The sequence below is a fragment of the Spermophilus citellus genome (genome assembly GCF_964194105.1).
Source record: "Spermophilus citellus genome assembly, chromosome: 16".
Taxonomy (NCBI): Eukaryota; Metazoa; Chordata; class Mammalia; order Rodentia; family Sciuridae; genus Spermophilus; species Spermophilus citellus.
In genome coordinates, this window is record NC_138196.1 from 36,024,477 (window position 1) to 36,041,702 (window position 17,226).

At 35.7% G+C, this 17,226-nt stretch overlaps 1 protein-coding gene across 1 annotated transcript in view; it reads right to left on the reverse strand.

Moving 5' to 3' along the window:
* Nucleotides 1–17,226, reverse strand: part of ZMAT4 (zinc finger matrin-type 4) — a gene marked incomplete at its 3' end in the record, with an annotated part of 298,777 nt that overhangs the window by 143,057 nt on the left and 138,494 nt on the right. The window lies entirely within an intron of this gene.

The window sequence follows — 17,226 nt, forward strand, 5'->3', positions numbered from 1 at the left end:
CCAGTGAATCAAAAAGTAAATCATTAGAAAATATTTGAAGGTAAATGAAAATGAAAAACATACGAAAACTTATGAGATGCAGCCAAAGTAGTGGTATGAGAAAACTTATACCTACAAGTGCTTATATTTTAAAAAGCCCTGAAAGGTCTCAAGTCAACAACCTACCTTTACTACTTAAGGAACTAAAACAAACAAACTAAGCCCAAAGCTAGCAGGAGCAGAAGGAATACTAAAGATTAGAACAAAGATACATGAAATAGAAAAGAGAAACAGAATAGAAAAATAAATGACATAAAAAAATGATTCTCAGAAAAGAGCAACAAACTTGACCAACTTTCCTATATGAATTAAAGGAAAAGAGAGACAAGAGACTCAAAGTACTAGAGTCATAAATAAAAGTGGAGATATTAATACAGATTCAACAGAAATAAAAAAATTATGAGAGTACAATGATCAACAGTACACCAACAAATTGGAATTGATGAAAAGGAAAAGTGTATAGAAACACAAAATCTACCAAGACTGAATTATAAAGAAACAGAAAATCTGATCAATTTCAAACAATGAAATAGAAGATGCCATCAGAAGCCTACCAACCAAGAAAAGCCCAGAACTGGATGGAAACACAGCTGAGTTCTACAAGACCTTTAAAGAAGAATTTACACCAATACTCCTCAAATTATTTCATGAAATAAAAAAAAGAGGGAACCCTTCCAAACTCATTCTATGAGGCCAATATTACCCTGATTCCAAAACTAGGCAAAGACACATCAAAGAAAGGAAATTTCAGACCAATATATCTAATAAACATATATGCAAAAATTCTCAATAAACTTCTGGCAAATCAAATACCAAAACATGTCAAAAAGATAACCATGATCAAGTGGGGTTCATTCCAGGGATGCAAGGTTGGTTCAACATACAGTAATCAATAAATGTAATTCATCACATCAGTAGACTTAAAGATAAGAATCATATGATCATCCCAATAGATGCAAAAAAAATTGAAAAAATACAGTACCCCTTCATGTTCCAAGCACTAGAAAAACTAGGGATGAAAGAAACAAATCTCAACATCGTAAAAGCTGTCTATGCTAAACCCCAGTCCAACATCATTCTAAATGAATCAAAATTAAAAGCATTCCCTCTAAAAATTGAAATAAGACAGAGATGCCCTCTTTCACCACTTCTATTTAACATAGTTCTTGAAACACTGGCCAGAGCAATTAGACAGACGAAAGAAATTAAAGGGACACAGATAGGAAAAGAAGAACTCAAATTAGCACTATTTGCTGATGATATAATTCTATAACTAGAAGACCCAAAAAATTTCACCAAAAAACTTCTAGAACTAATAAATGAATTCAGCAAAGTAGCAGGATATAAAATCCATAAGTCAAAGGCATTTCTGCATATCAGTGATAAATCCTTTGAAAGGGAAATGAGGAAAACTACATCATTTTCAATAGCCTCAAAAAAATAAAATACTTGGAAATCAACTTAACAAAAGAGTGAAAAACCTCTACAATGAAAACTACAGAATGCTAAATAAAGAAATTAAAGAAGACCTTAGAAGATGGAAAGATCTACCTTGTCCTTGGATAGGCAGAATTAATATTGTCTAAATACAACTATGGATATTTGGGAGAGTGAATCAGTTATCAAAAATCTCTGAATTAAGAAAAGCCCTGGATATAATGTAATCACTGGTGAATTCTACTAAACATTTAAAACAAATTAACACCAAACTCTCTCAAACTTAAAATTTAACAGTAATAATCAAAAAGAGGGATCATTTCCAACTGGAAAATGCTAAAAATGCTTCAGCTAGCATTACTTAGATATCAAAGCCAGACACTGCAAGAAAAGGAAACTGCAAACCAATATCCCTTATAAATAAATACTGATGCAAAAAAATTCTTCAAGTATAAAATTTTCAAATCATATATCTGGAACAAGAAAAATAATTTTAAAAGAAAAGACAAGAAAAAAATTCTTGTCTTTTAAAAGAAAAGACAAGAAAAAAATTCTCGTCTTTTAAAAAGAAAAGACAAGAAAAAAATTTTAAAAGAAAACTCAAGGCAAAATCTTCACAACTTTGATTGTGACATTGATTTCTTGATATGACTCTAAAGCACAAACTGACATATACACATACAAACACCCATACATACAAAATAAAAAGACATATTGAACTTCGTGAAAATATTTATGGTACCTGGTGGGTACCAGGGATTGAACTCAGGAACAACTCAAACAGAAATAGTCTTACTATGCTCTTTCCACTTTTGATGAATTTTATTTATTATTCTTGTCCACATCCTCAGCCCTAGTTTGTCTTTTATTTAGAAATAGGGTCTCATTGAGTTGCTTAGTTCCTCACTGTTGCTGAGGCTGGCTTTGAACTAGCCATCCTCTTGCCTCACCCTCCCAAGACACTGGGATTATAGGCATGCACCACCATGCTCACCCTTAAAAATATATTTTAAAAATATGCATCAAAATACATTTCCAAGAGAGTAAAAAGGCAACCCATAGAATGGTTGAAAATATTTACCCATCATATATCTGATAAGGGAAAGAAGTTATACAAAAGACCTATAAGAATAATTTTAAATTTTCAACATTGCTCATCATTAGGGAAGTGGAAGTCAAAACTACAAATCTATTAGCATAGCTACTAGGAAAACAATGGAAAATAACAAGTGTTTGTGGAGATGTAGAGAAATTAGAATCCTTATGCATTGTTGGTGGGAATGTAAAATCAGTACAACTACTGTAAAAAACAGCATGGTATGGCAGTTCCTCAAAAAATTAAAAACAGAATTACCATTTGATCCAGAAATACCACTTCCAGGTATATATACAAAAGAATTGAAAGCAGGGTATTTAAGAGAGATTTGTGGGCTTGTGTACATAGCAGCTTTATTCATACTAACTGAAATATGAAAGTAACCCAAGTGTCTCTTGATACATGAATAGTACAAATATATAGCGGATACATAATGTGAAATATTATTTAGTCTTCAAAAGGAAATTCTGATACACATGCTACAACATGGGAAAGCCTTGAGGACATTATAGACAGTTTGATAAGTCATACAAGTCAATCATAAAAAAGACAAAGACGGGATGTTCCACTTGTATGAGGTACAAATAGACTAGTAGAAAAAAAGTAGACAAAACCCTAGAGACACAAAGTAGAATTATAGCTTCCAGAAGCTGGGAGAAGCTAGAATAGAGATATTGTTTAATAAGAACAGAGTTTCAGGGGCTTCAGTTGTGGCTCAGTGATAGAGCACTTGCCTTGCTCATGGGAGGCACTAGGTTCAATCCCCAGCACTACATAAAAATTAATAAAATAAGAGTTTTGTGTCCATCTACAACTAAAAATATTTTTAAGAGAGAACAGAGTTTCAGTTTCATAAGATGAAGAGTTCTGGAGATGGATGGTGACGACTGCAGAACAATGTAAATACACTTAATACCAGTGAGACACAAACTTCAGAATGATTAAGATGGTGAATTCTATATTATGCATATTTTTTGCCAATAAAACAAACTGGGGGAAAAATACACAAAAGGTCCTGGTAAGAGTACCTATAATGGGAAAGTTAGATATAGAAATGGGTCTAGCAAATGAGAAACAGCCAGCTCAGACACACATTTGATACTGGAAAGATCTAGAAAATGGATAGGAACAATCGAGGGACCTGCAACCCACAGAGGTCCAAGCAGAAAACAAGCATTTGGCTTTGGTACAGCCAGGCAGCAGGAAGCCAGGATTCATGTCAGAACTCTTACGCCATGCGAGAACAGTCCCAGCCCTCAGAGTGGCTGCTAACTGCCAGCACAGGACTAAGAAGGGAAAGGACAATTTTAGAGCTTCAAAGTATCTACAGGTCCATATGGGCAGCATGACTTTGAAGCAAGCATTACGAGGCCGGTTTCCAGAATTGTTGGAAAGGCCTTCATTATCCCTTCCCAAAAAAGTTCCTGAGGACTGGATACCCTAATGTCCTTAGCTACAGGAAAAGAAAGAATGCAGATACTGGGAACCAAGGACACCTGGCAGGTATGGGCTCAAAATGTTTTCCATGCTGTTAACCAAAAAACAAAACAAACAAACAAAAAATAACGTAGATGAAATAAATTGGCATTCTTTTATAAAGGTCCTGAATCCTGAATCCATTTTTTCAGGGAGAAAATTATTACAGGGGATTCAAGAGGGCAGAATACTTTCATTCCTTTGTCCGTCATTAGGTTGCCATTGTCTTTGAAACCTCAAAATTCTAGTATATTCCATTTTGAGCTTAAAATGCCTTGAAACTCTATTATGTTCTACATTTTAGAAAGTCATAGGCAGAGAAAGGGTAACTGCATCTAATTTGCAACGCATGCCTAGTTATAATGTTGATTCACAGGACTTGTGTTAATAATTTTATACACTTCAAAGCAAATCCTGTGCATTCTACAGAATTAACTAGAGTTGTTTGGGGGCCTGTTAACAAGTTGCTGAAATGCAGAAGCTTTTGGATCTGTTGGGCAGTCGTAGCCTATTACAGGTTGTGTCAAGGCAATTTCAGGGACAGGCAAAAGAGAATTGCTGCTCTTGGTGAAGCCTTAGGCACTGCTTTCAGATTTCATTAAGAATGACATATACATGAATTCCAGACAACTATAATAGGTGGGCTCCAGTTTGAGAAATATTAGTTGTGAAAGGTAATCTTAGTACATATCTAAATGAGCAGGAAATTATTCGCTTTAATAAAGAATTTTTTTTACTTAACAATTGTCATTCATTTATGCAACAAATGCTTCCTGAGCCTTCTCAGAGTTCCCATAGAATTTCAGGGTTACTCTAAGATACTATGGTTGACTAAGATATGATCATTCCCCTAAAGAAGCTGATATCCCTGAAGGTACATGTTAGCAATTAGTTACGTCCAGGAGGTAACAGCTAACCCATGAACAATAAAAATGATAGAGACAACATCTTTTTTTTTAAGCAGGAAATTCAAGGAAAACTTCAAAAAGAAATTGTTAGTCTAGCTGAGCCTCAACAGGAATAGGATTTGAACAGATAGGGACTACAAGCAGAAAAGGTGAGTTAACCAGACACATACAGACGAGTGAGCAAAGAATGAGGACAGAAAATCATAAGGCATGTGTGGGACATGGCAAAGGGATCAACTTGCCCAGGTGTAGACTTTGAGTAAGAGTGAGGTTTAGAAAAGAATTGTAGAGATCATCTGGAGCCAAATCAAGGAGAGCCATAAATGCTAGAATAAGAAATTCCTGATGGATTTGTTAGGCAATGAGGAGGTCCAAAGCTTTCTGCAAAGAGAAAGAACAGGATTGATGTTTATTGAATGAGAATAGCACTTGTTTTTGAAACACTGAGGATCTTCTAGGGAGAAAAAAAAAAAGGATGGAGATCAATATCAGATAAAAATGCACCACCACCGTTTGGTAGAGAATTTATGGTGACCTGATCTCACCTGTGTGTATAAGCTTTTAAGCTGTAACACCACAAGTCGCTGTGGCTCAGGGAAGGTTTACTTATAATACACAAGGAATGCCATGGTGCAGCCTAAACACACAATGCACTTTAGATTTGGTCCCCAAGGAGGAGCTCTTCCTCCCAGAAAAGCTTTTCAATGGCCCCACCGTCACTGTTGTTAGGGAACATGAAGGTGTATGATAGAGGTACAGAATGGTGGCACTGTGAGCCCAGTCCAGGATGAAGTACAGGATAAAACCAAGCCCTCTCATTGATAGGGTCTAGAACAAGTAAAGGACATTCCAGAATGATCCAGACTCTTCTGGGGAAGAGCAATGGAAATGTCAGAGAAGAAGATCCAGACAAGATCAGTTCAGAATCAATTCCCCATGAGGTTTCTGGTAAGTTTCTCATCAATACTTTAGTAGGGAGGGACTGCAGACTTGTATGAAAATCCATCTGTATTCATGTGTGTAGTTACACCTAAGGTTGTTTAGGAAGTCAAATATCGCTCCGATTAGAATGTGGATTTGATCATTCACAAAGCATTCCTCTTATTAATTATAATAATAATATATTATTATTATAATTAATAATATATTCTTATTTAGGGATAAGAATATATTATTAATTAGTGAATTAAGAGCACTCTTTAGGAATTTAAAGTTAAGATTCTTGTGTCCAGAGAATGTGTTTGTTGGCAGGTCAAGTGAAATGGTGAACTATTATTATACAGTGGATGGATTTAACTCTAATTAAGGAACTGTAAAGTTTTGCTACATCCCTCATTTTTAGTTCAGTTAACTCACTTACTGAATTAATATTATCATCAAAAGTTGATGATATGATAATTGCTAATAATTTGATGTTTAATAAAAGTACTGGATACTGGATATTCAGATTTAAAACATTCTGAGCTTCAGGTATGTTTTTAATTATAAATTAAGAGCCAAATTTACAAAACATTACTGGTGTTCATTTTTTAGGAATCCACCATTAAATCATAAATTCAGAAGTCAACACGTGTTTTACGTCCCAGTCTTCTGGGTTTTTCTTCCTTATTATCCCTCACATGTACAGGCAGTTGGACTGCATAAGTTCAAGTAACTCTCAAACACAAGATTTTTCGTAAGGCAAGTTCATACTTCAAGACAGACCCCAGTTCCCTTGTATAGAAGATCATTTGTGTAATTGTTTTCCAACTGCACACTTACAACAAACAAACAAAAAAACTAAACCAACTCTAAAACAAACAAAAAGTAGTATTAGTCCACAAATCACTCAAACATAAGCTTCACAAGAGCAGGGAATCTTGCCTGTCACTGCATCCTCAATGACTAGAATGGTGTCTGGCATGCAGTAGGTAGTCAGTAAACATTTTCTGAGTCAATTTTGATCAATAAGCATCAAAGCGAAATTGTTATTCCTCAACAGACCTATTTTGGCCTTTTATACTGGAGTATTCTTGTAAAATTGTCCTGCACATTTCAAGACATCTAAGATTCCAGCTAAAGGCCAATAGCATCCAATTTGAACAACCAAAAACATCCTCATTTTCAATGGTCCCTAAGAGGAATTAAAGTTTTTTGGTTTGGGGTTTTGTTGTTGTTGTTTTATTGCTTTTTTTTTTTTTATCTTACCAGGAATTGGACCCAGGGGTATTTAACATCTGAGCCACATCTCCAGCCCTTTTCATTTGTTTTTGTTTCTGTTTTGTTTTGAGCCAGGATATCTATCACTAAGTTTCTTAGGACCTTGCTAAATTGCTGAGGCTGGCTTCAAATTTGCAATCTTCCTTCCTCAGCCTCTGGAGCCTCTGGGATTACAGGCCTGCACCACCATGCCCAGCTGGCAACAGTTTTAGGACCCAGTATGTGAAAATGCATAATATATTATTGGTATCTGCAGATGAACCACAACTAGCTTCATGAGACTCAGCAGAATCAAAGTTCATAAGTCTGGAAGATTTGAATATAGACTTGGATGATTCCATATATGAAGGAAAAAATGTTCACTTTGAAGAAAGTGCCCAGTGTCCCAGAGGAAAGTGGATGCAGGAGATGGAATCCCCTATTACTCATAAAGATAATGGTAGTCACATGTACCTTATGAGAAACAGCAAGTTTAATCTATCAGTCCTCTATGAAAACTATCTCCAAGTTTATAATGGAAGTGAAAGGGAAAGTAGGAATCACATTAGACTATACAGCAACTTTTCCAGAGCACAGCTAGTCTATAGAGCTGTATTCAACTCTAACAGTGGCAAGCCTTGATAATCTGCCACCAAAAGAAATATGAACTGTCCAAATTAATATGCTAACTGACATTAACATAGAAATCACATTTTTTGCAATAATGCTCTTGTTTGAATTTTTCAACAAATATTGATTGCTTTTTTAGGATATTTCCTAAGCATAACATATGGGCTCTAGATCAATTTTTTTATTGCAGATTGTACAGTAAAATCAGTAACTATTTTGACCTAAAGATTACAGAGCTTGTTGAGTTTGATGTTTGAAGAACATAAACTATTTCTCTTTCTTGGGATAATGGCCATGTCTAGATGACTAAAAAGGCCAGCCTGAGACATAGCTGACTCAGCTTTTATCTGAGCATGTGACAATCTGAATTGCTTACCAAATTTGATGCCGTCGGCAGAAACTCTACCTTATCATTGTTCAAAATTCCAAATTTAATATATAACAGCAAAACTGTCAAGTTTTATACCTGGAGCTAACAAAAGAAATCTTTGGTGCTAATAAATCTGCAAATTAAAATACTAAATACCCAATGTTTAATACAGGAGTTGGCAAATATTTGCCATTTAATACATATTTGTTGAATAAAGGAATAAAAGAGATAATCTCAGTCAGAAAGGAAATTTAGATTATTCTCAATATTTTAGGTTTATAGAGAGCAAAATAATGTCCCATATATTTTACAGGGATTTCCATCAAAATAGTTCAATATTCATGTTTGGTGCTCACAAGAATAATAGCCAATTATTTGAAAAACATCCTTCTCTGTTTTCAGATAGTGTCAGATTTAAAAAAGAATACTAAAATACAATATATGAGTTAAAACCTTGATTTAAAAAAAAAAAGTCTTGAGAGATAGTTTCAGGAATTCAATGACTGGAAAGCCTGAGGAAATGTTTTATGTTACAGCCACTCTTTCAAACTCTCTTCATAGAGAACAGACATTTACACAGCCCATAGTTCCTGAGCATGAGGCTCAGTGCATGCAACAGTCCTCTGTAAAGCAGTGAGCTCCATGTCCCTCTATCAAGATACTATGAACAAAAGCATATGGATGTTTAACTATAGGAACCGCCACAATGCTCAAGAGTCCCAGAATAGCATGCCTGGAAGGGAGCTGGGAAAGTATATTTCTTTTACAGAAAAAGAAACAGGCACGGTGAGTCTGAGTTGTGTGTCCCAGGGTACAATGCAAGTTCATAGCCAAGATGAGACTGAAAATTAGATCGCTTAAATTCAGTCTCCTCAAATGCTGAGAATCCAAGCTGAATTATTTAGGGCCATGAATAGATAAGTAAATATATCAGCAGACATAGTGAAGCAAGCATACATAGCAGAAACCCTATAAAAAGTCTACCTCGAAACTGATCAGGCTTGTAGCCCACCAGGTGAAATTGGGAAGAGGCTGACTAAGCTCACCTGAGCTCCCACCACAGGCTTCAGGAGCATAGAGAATGAAAGTCACAAGGGGATCTATTGTGCTAGCTGAATGTTCAAGTCCAAACATATATATAAGGCTAGAAAAAAGGATCACAACTCCTTTAACTTTGCCAATCTACTGCAAATGACCCACAGTGTAAATGCACAGGGAAAAGGGGGGGGGCAGGAAGCCCTGTTGACTATGTTATATCACCACCAAGGATCAATATCAGTGATGATAGGACTGGCTTCTGTCAAATGATAAACACATTCCCTCCAAATGGATATGACTTAGAACCTCTGTTTTTCTGGAACTGCCATATTTGAATCTTTCAATTGTAAGTTTTAGCCCTCTATTATTCTCATACTGTGGATATTGATTGAAAAACTACTATGATAAAGCTACAGTAGGACCACAGGAAATACAAAGGGAAAAGGCACAATGGTTGCCTAGGAGGACTGAAAAATCAAGTTAGAGGAAAACAAGGAGTCACAAAAGACTGGCGGAAGCATTGTGCGAGTACATAGCAAGTTATGGAGGAGTAAAAGCAGTCATTCCACAAGAACAGGGAGTGATAAGAGGTAAGGAAATGCACAGATCACAAAGCCACAGGTGTTGCAAATTAGCCAAATCTCTGCCAGCCTGTGAGAGATGAGTGCAGTGGACAGGATCTGAACACCCTAGAGAGGTGGATGTGTCCTTGGAGGTTGTGCTAGGCGGGCACAACAGATAGGACTTGCCTGTGAACTGAAAATAGGCAATGAAAGCAAGAATGACTCCTGGGTCCAGCAAGCATGCTCATTTACCAAGACTGGAAATGGATTTAGTTCTTATTGGACATAAATAGTGCCTGTGGGTCTTTCACATGGAGAGATCCTTAAGGCATTTGTATAGACGTAGAAGGGAGATCTGACTGTGAATACAAAGGGTGGTAAGTGAGTTCTTTTCACTAAATGAACGAATGCAGAAAAAACATTTAGACAGAAGGGATGGGAGGCAAGGATACAACCTCCAAGTAAGAATTTCAGAGATAGACAACAACAGAAGGCATGGAGAATGAAAAGAAGTAGTCAGAAATAGAACAAAGAGGAGAAAGAAGAGTCATAGAATCCAAGAGAGGAAACAACATTTATTTATTAATAACATAGGCATAATTATTGGTGTCATGTTCTTATATCAGGTAAAGAAAAAAAGAATTAAGAAGTCCCACTGGCAGTGGTCATTAGTAACCTCTCTAATATTTCAAGAGATCCAGATGGCCATGTGGGTAGAAGATGAAGAGATGAGAAGTCAGCATACACTTGTCCAAGGAAGTGAAGTTGAGAGGAGGAGGAGTTTATATAGAGAGATATTCCTAGATTCACAATGGAGTTACATACTGATAAATGCATCACAAATTAAAAATGTTTTAAGTTGAAAATGTATTTAATACATCTATTGAGCATCACAGCTTAAAAACACAGAATATTGTTTTTTTTCCCCACTTGACCTAGGGGCTGCCTACCATTGCTGTTGCCCCACATTACAAGATAGTATCATACTGCATATTGCTAGCCTAGATTAAAATTCAAAATACAGTTTCTACTAAATGTTATCAGTTTTGTACCATCATAAAGACAAAAAAAATCTAAGTCAAATCATTATAGATTGGACACCTCTTGTATATATAAATTGTGGAAGATGACACAAAATATCCACTCAACAATTTTCAAACTATATTAGGCAAGTTATTTAATTTGTCTTGCCCTCTGTTTAATTTTTTAATGGAGAGAATAATAATACCCACATAATAGGATTAAATTTAACACTGAGTGCCCTCAGTAATGTTAGTTATTAATATGACAACCATTGTTGCTACTTCAGCTAAGACATTGAAGGTTCTGGCAAAATAGTGGTCTAGGAGAGGGCTGAGGAAGGTAAAGCAAAGGAGTTATTGAGGAGTGGGTTGAAAAGAAAAGCATTTAAGGGATTAGAGACATGAATGAGGTAAAGAAAAAGCAACCCCGGAGTTACAAGTTGGAGATCCAAATGAGTAGAAAGTCGTGAGTAGAAGTTTAATACTGCAGAAAAGGTGTAATGCCAGGAAATAAAAGAGGAGTAGGACTGTGGAAATGGAGCTGAATTGGAATGAAAATAAAGACCATTCATTCATTCTCAAGTGGCAAATATTTCTTGAGAAATGGCTTCTTGGAGAAGCTGGAGATATACCTTGAACAAAGTTTTGACCTTGCCACAAAATGTTGAGGTTAGAAGATGCTTAGCTTGTCCCCAGAGATGTGAAATTTGTTCAAGGTGGTGAGCAGATGGCATCAAGGAGACCACTGACTCTGAGATCCAAGAGCATAAAGAGTAAGACCATGAATTACAGCAAATGGAGACTTAGAAGATGGTATCTGTGGATGCAGAGAAACTTGAGGCAGGAGAGTTTTGCATAAAGGTTGAAAATTGGATGCAGGGAGGAGGAAAGAGGAATGTGTTCCACTTCCTGAGGGCCCCATGGCCATAGGAAGAGGTAACCATATTTTCAGTTATGAGGAGCAGATACAGGATGTGTTTTGTGAAAAGAATGGACATAAAAGGCTGTTCAAAACACTTAGCAACAACAACAATAAAACCCCAAAAGAGCCAATTTAAAAACAGGCTAAAGATCTGAATAGACATTTCTCAAAAGAAGCCATTCAAATGGTCAGCAAGCATATGAAATAAATGTGTATTATTACCAATTACCATGGAAATGTAAATCAAAACCACAATGAAATGTCATCTTACCCATAAGAATGGTTATGATTTATAAATATAAATGTATATGATAACAACTGATAGCAAAAATGTATTGAAAGGAGAATTCTTAGACACTATTGGCAGGAACATAAATTAGTAAAACCATATAAAAACTGAATGAAGATTCCTTTAAAAGCTAAAAGCAGAACTACCCTACAATCCAACTATCTCACTTCCATATGCAAAGAAAATGGAATCATTATATCAAAAAGATACCTATACTCCCATGTTTATGCAGCCAAACTATGGAATCACCTACTGCAGGTGAATGGATAAGGAAAATGTAAATGAAGGGAGGTATAGAAATACAAACACCATATATTCGCATTCATTTGTAGAAACTAAAAGTTGCTCTCTCCTAAAGAGTGGCATGAAATGGTGATCACTAGAGACTAGGAAGGAAGAAAGGAAGGGGTGCAGAAAGAGTTAGCTAAGGGACATCAAAACACAGGAGGAATTCTTTCTGCATTTCCATGGAACAGTAGGGTAACAACTGTCTATGATAATTTATGTTATATTTCAAAATAACTAGAAAACAATATGAAAATTTCCTACACATAGAGATGATTCATGTTTGAGAAGATAGAAGTGCTTATTATTCTGATTTGATCATTACACATTGTATATGTATATATCAAATTGTTATACTATACTTAATAAGTAGATACAAATATTGTCTTTATCAAATAAATAAAGACAAATAAAGGCTGTTAATCTGCCTCTGAGAACACTTACTGCATTAGGCAATACAGGGACAGTGCCTAAGCCCTAGATGCTTTCTAGAACCTACAAAACAGACTTTAATCAAAATGGCTCCAAAATATAAAAGGAAACCTACAAAAATTACTATTTCTAAATGTTTAATTAAATGTACACAAAACATACCCAAAACGTATCATTATGTCAATTTCATTAATTGTTAAATTTAGTGCTCATAAAAATTTCATTACATTTAGAAAACAATTTGTATGTTAGATTTCCCCACTCTGCAAGAATCCCTGAGTAAGCACTATGGTTTTCAAGAAATCGCAGTCAGTTGTAAATTATATGAGTTTCTCATAACCAAGAATTTAAAAAATAAAATTATGATAATTCTTTCAAATGTTATAATAAAATATTTTTAATGGGGAATGTGAGTGGATGCTAGTACCTTTGGTATAGCATTTGGAAAGCTTCCAGGAATCTGTGAAAAAGTCTTAAAGCAATTACATGAAACAGAGATCTCAAGAAGCAGAGCGCATAGGACTAAGGAGGAAGGTCACAGTGAAGGGAATCGAGACATGGAAGAAACCCCAATATTTTAACAAGGAGCAAGTTAAAAATGTACAGAGGCTTTAGCACCTCCTCATTCCGAGGAATTCTTCACCTGAGTGCCTCAGATGCTCTTAACAGTCTGATGAAACCCCAAGACCCCTTTTCAAAATAATGCTTTCAAGTGCAGAAAGCAAAATGCACAGGATCACAAAAGAAACCAATTATTTTGAAATGCAGCTATCAAAATATTTAATGTGTTGTGATAAAAAAGGTAGGAGAACATATATACATCTCTGTACAATAAAAATCTAGTTGGATGTCATAGGTAGTGATAGTTCAAAACATCTTCAGCATCCATAAAATATCAGTTCTTCTTTGTGTCAAAAACTATTCATATACCTATGTTTTATTGATTGATTGATTGTACCTATAATTGAACCCAGGGGTGCTTGTCCACTGAGCAACATATCCACCTCTTTTATATTTTATTTTGAGACATGGTCTCACTAAGTTGCTAAGGTCTTATTTATAATTAAAAAAAAAAATACTTGAAGCCTTGGGTTCAATCCTCAGTACCACTAAAAATAAAAGAAAAAAAAAGTAAAGAAATGATACAACACATAGACTTTGCAACAAGCAATACAAATTTTTATTTTATTAATAAGAACAAAAAAACAGGCTAGTGTAAGAAATTTCCGTTAGAAATCATTTATGTTGTAAGTGAATCTATCAGTTTAAACCACTAAATAGAAGGAGGAGGAGGAAGAGGAGGGGGAGGAGGAGGAAGATAGAAAAAAAAAGAAAGAAAGACCATCTTTGAATACACTAGTGCATAGAAAGATGTGATTTTTATTCCCACCCAAGTTCATATAGTGCTGTAGAAGGACCATGCTGGCTAATATAATTCCTACCTCCCAGACCTCTAGAATTCTGCCCACAGAACTTCAGGGACCCATTGTTGAAGAACTGAAAATCTGAGGCAGAAATATGCTAATTTATAGGGACCTCAGATTCAAGATGCTCCTCCCAATTCCATTTCCTCTCTAATTCACTCTTACATACATTCTGGGAGAATCTGCTTCAGTCAACTCTATCTCCTTTAGTGAAACTTCATTTGCACAATACTGACCTTTGATAAATACATATGTATATACAATACATACACAAACCACTTCCCAACTTAGAGGACAATTTCACTAATGAGGAAAAAACACAAAGAACAAAATGTAAAAATTAATAATCAAACATAAGTAACAGGACAGAAAATCTGGAAAAGGCTATGAAGATTTAGAAAAGAAACATAGCATATGAAATGGTATTATTTCTTGTTAATAACCAACTGTATTAAATAAGTAAGGAAAATGCATTTTTGCCTACCTAATTGGCAAAGTTGAAAAAAATTAATAATGTCTAGTATTTGTGTGGTTGAGGTAAAATGGAGACTTTCATACATTCCTCATGGGAATATAAATCCATACCATCTTTCAGATGGTAATTCGGCTAATTATACAACATTATTACCCTATGTGCATATATGATTACACAACTAGTGTGATTCTATATATTCTTCTCAGAATGAGAAGTTATACTCATTTATGTATTGATATGTCAAAATGCATTCTACTGTAATATATTACTAATTAGAAAAATGTTTTTTAAAGTCAATAAAATGTGCATGTATTACCACACCCCAATTCAACTTATATGAGTATATAAATACCCGCCACAAGTGGACAAAATACAGTGTAATTTTGAGGACAAATTTTCATTATAAGAAATTGGTTACATAAATTATAGAGTATCCATTCAATATAAAGCTACTCAACAAAGCATTAAAAATATATATCTACAAGTATTGAAATAGGAATTTGACTAAAGTATTTTAGTGAATTAAAATGGACTAGAGCATTGACAGCATGACCCTACTTCTGCTGAAAATATATAGTTTATAAATATCATTTCTATAATGTATAGTTTATGTATGAATATTCATATTTAATTTATGTACTAGTATATATTGCTTATATACAAGTATTGTGTAGACAGATTTTCAAATTCATAAACATAAAAAGGACTGAAAGGATCAATCTATACCGTACTGTAACAGTGATGTCTCTTAAAGATGAGATTTTAATTTTCAAAATAAATAAATTTAAAAAGACATAAAATAATAATCATTATAGACCATTTTAAAATTAGAAAAGAAAATAATGATATGCCTGTTGGAGAAAAGCAATGTGATTTCTGTGTCAGCCAAAGGTCAACTTCTTTGAAAGGAGCTTTTGAATAAGTGAGATTTTTCTTTATCCAACAAGAACTCAGAACTTTAAAACATACATTTAATTGGGTAATTTCAAGTCACACCTGAAAGCACAGCTTGGGACATCAGCTGAACAAGGAGCTTCCTTTCTGATCACTGCCCAATGGTGCAAATGTCAGGAGAGGCCTCAGACAGCTGATTTGAGGTTGTCCTGATTAAGATCGTGCACTAAGCATTGTCCAAAGGTCATAAGCATTGTACAAGGTCAGCTGTACAAGTGATATTCTATGCTGGCAGGTCTAGCTAAAGCCCCAGGGTCATTCTCTCATTTATTCTTTCATCCCATGGTACTAAGAACCTACCATATGAAGGACTTGTAGAATGAGTGCTGTAGAAGGACCATGCTGGCTAATATAATTCCTACCTCCCAGACCTCATCAAGGAGCAAGAGATCCCCTCCACTTATAGGAAACACAACTCATAGGTCACAGAAGAGAACCTTGAGAAGGAACACAGAGACCTCTCACTGGGGGGTCACAGATCATGATAGTCTTTAGGATGCAGGTACTGTTCGTGCTAGTCCATGAATGAGGAATGGAATTCTCCAAATAAAGAAGGGAAGAATGGGAATTCATTTCCCGAAGAGCAAATGACTTAAAAAAAAAAAAAAGGAAATAAAACAGAAGGCTGGTGGCACATGCTTCTAGGAATGAGGAATATCTGATCTAGAATGGTTGGGGTTCACCTGGGTGAATTCCTTGCTTGAGTCCAACAAGATAGCTGACTAAAACAACAGCCCTGTCTTTTTCCCTGCTGTGACTAAAGGATTTGACCAGAACAACTGTAAGGAGGAAAAGTTTATTTGAGGGCTCACAGTTTCAGAGGTCTTAGCCCATAGATAGCTGGCTCCATTCCTCGGGGCTCAAGATGAGGCTGAACATCATGGCGGGAGAGCATAACAGAGGGAAGCAGCTCACCTCAGGAAGCAGAAACAGAAATCCCACTCTCCAGATACAAACATATACCCAAAGTCACGCCCCCAATTAACCACTTCTTCCCACCACACCCCACCTGCCTCTAGTTACCACTCAATTAATCCCACCAGGGATTAATTCACTGATTGGGTCAAGACTCTCACAATCCAATCATTTTGCCTTTGAACCTTCTTGCATTGTCTCACATCTGAGCTTTTTGGGGTGACCTCATACCCAAACCACAACAGATGTGATAAGACCTGGTAAGGGAGTCTTTGGAGAAAATCCCCTGTGTGGGACTTACGATTTTCTAATACTACAAGTTAAAATGCTGATTTCTTCTGGGAAGAATAAGGGTCTATTTTACAGGTTGCTACCACCCTCTTGGGTTCTTAAATGAGGTTAATCCAAGGAGTCTGATCCTAACCAGTAGAAATAGGAGAACCAGCCTGCCCAAGGTTGGGGTGGAAATGAAGGAGCATTATCTGTCTGTGGGTTCCCAGTTGGTTTGGACATCAACCTCCCTCCCCTTTACATTTCCATATAAATATTAGGAACAGGGCTGGGGATGTGGCTCAAGCAGTAGCACGCTCGCCTGGCATGCATGCGGCCCGGGTTTGATCCTCAGCACCACATACAAACAAAGATGTTGTGTCTGCCGAAAACTAAAAAATAAATATTAAAAAAAAATTCTCTCTCTCTCTCTCTCTCTCTCTCTCTAAATATATGTATATATATTTGGAACACCCTGGTCTTCAGTGTCCAAATAAGGAAAG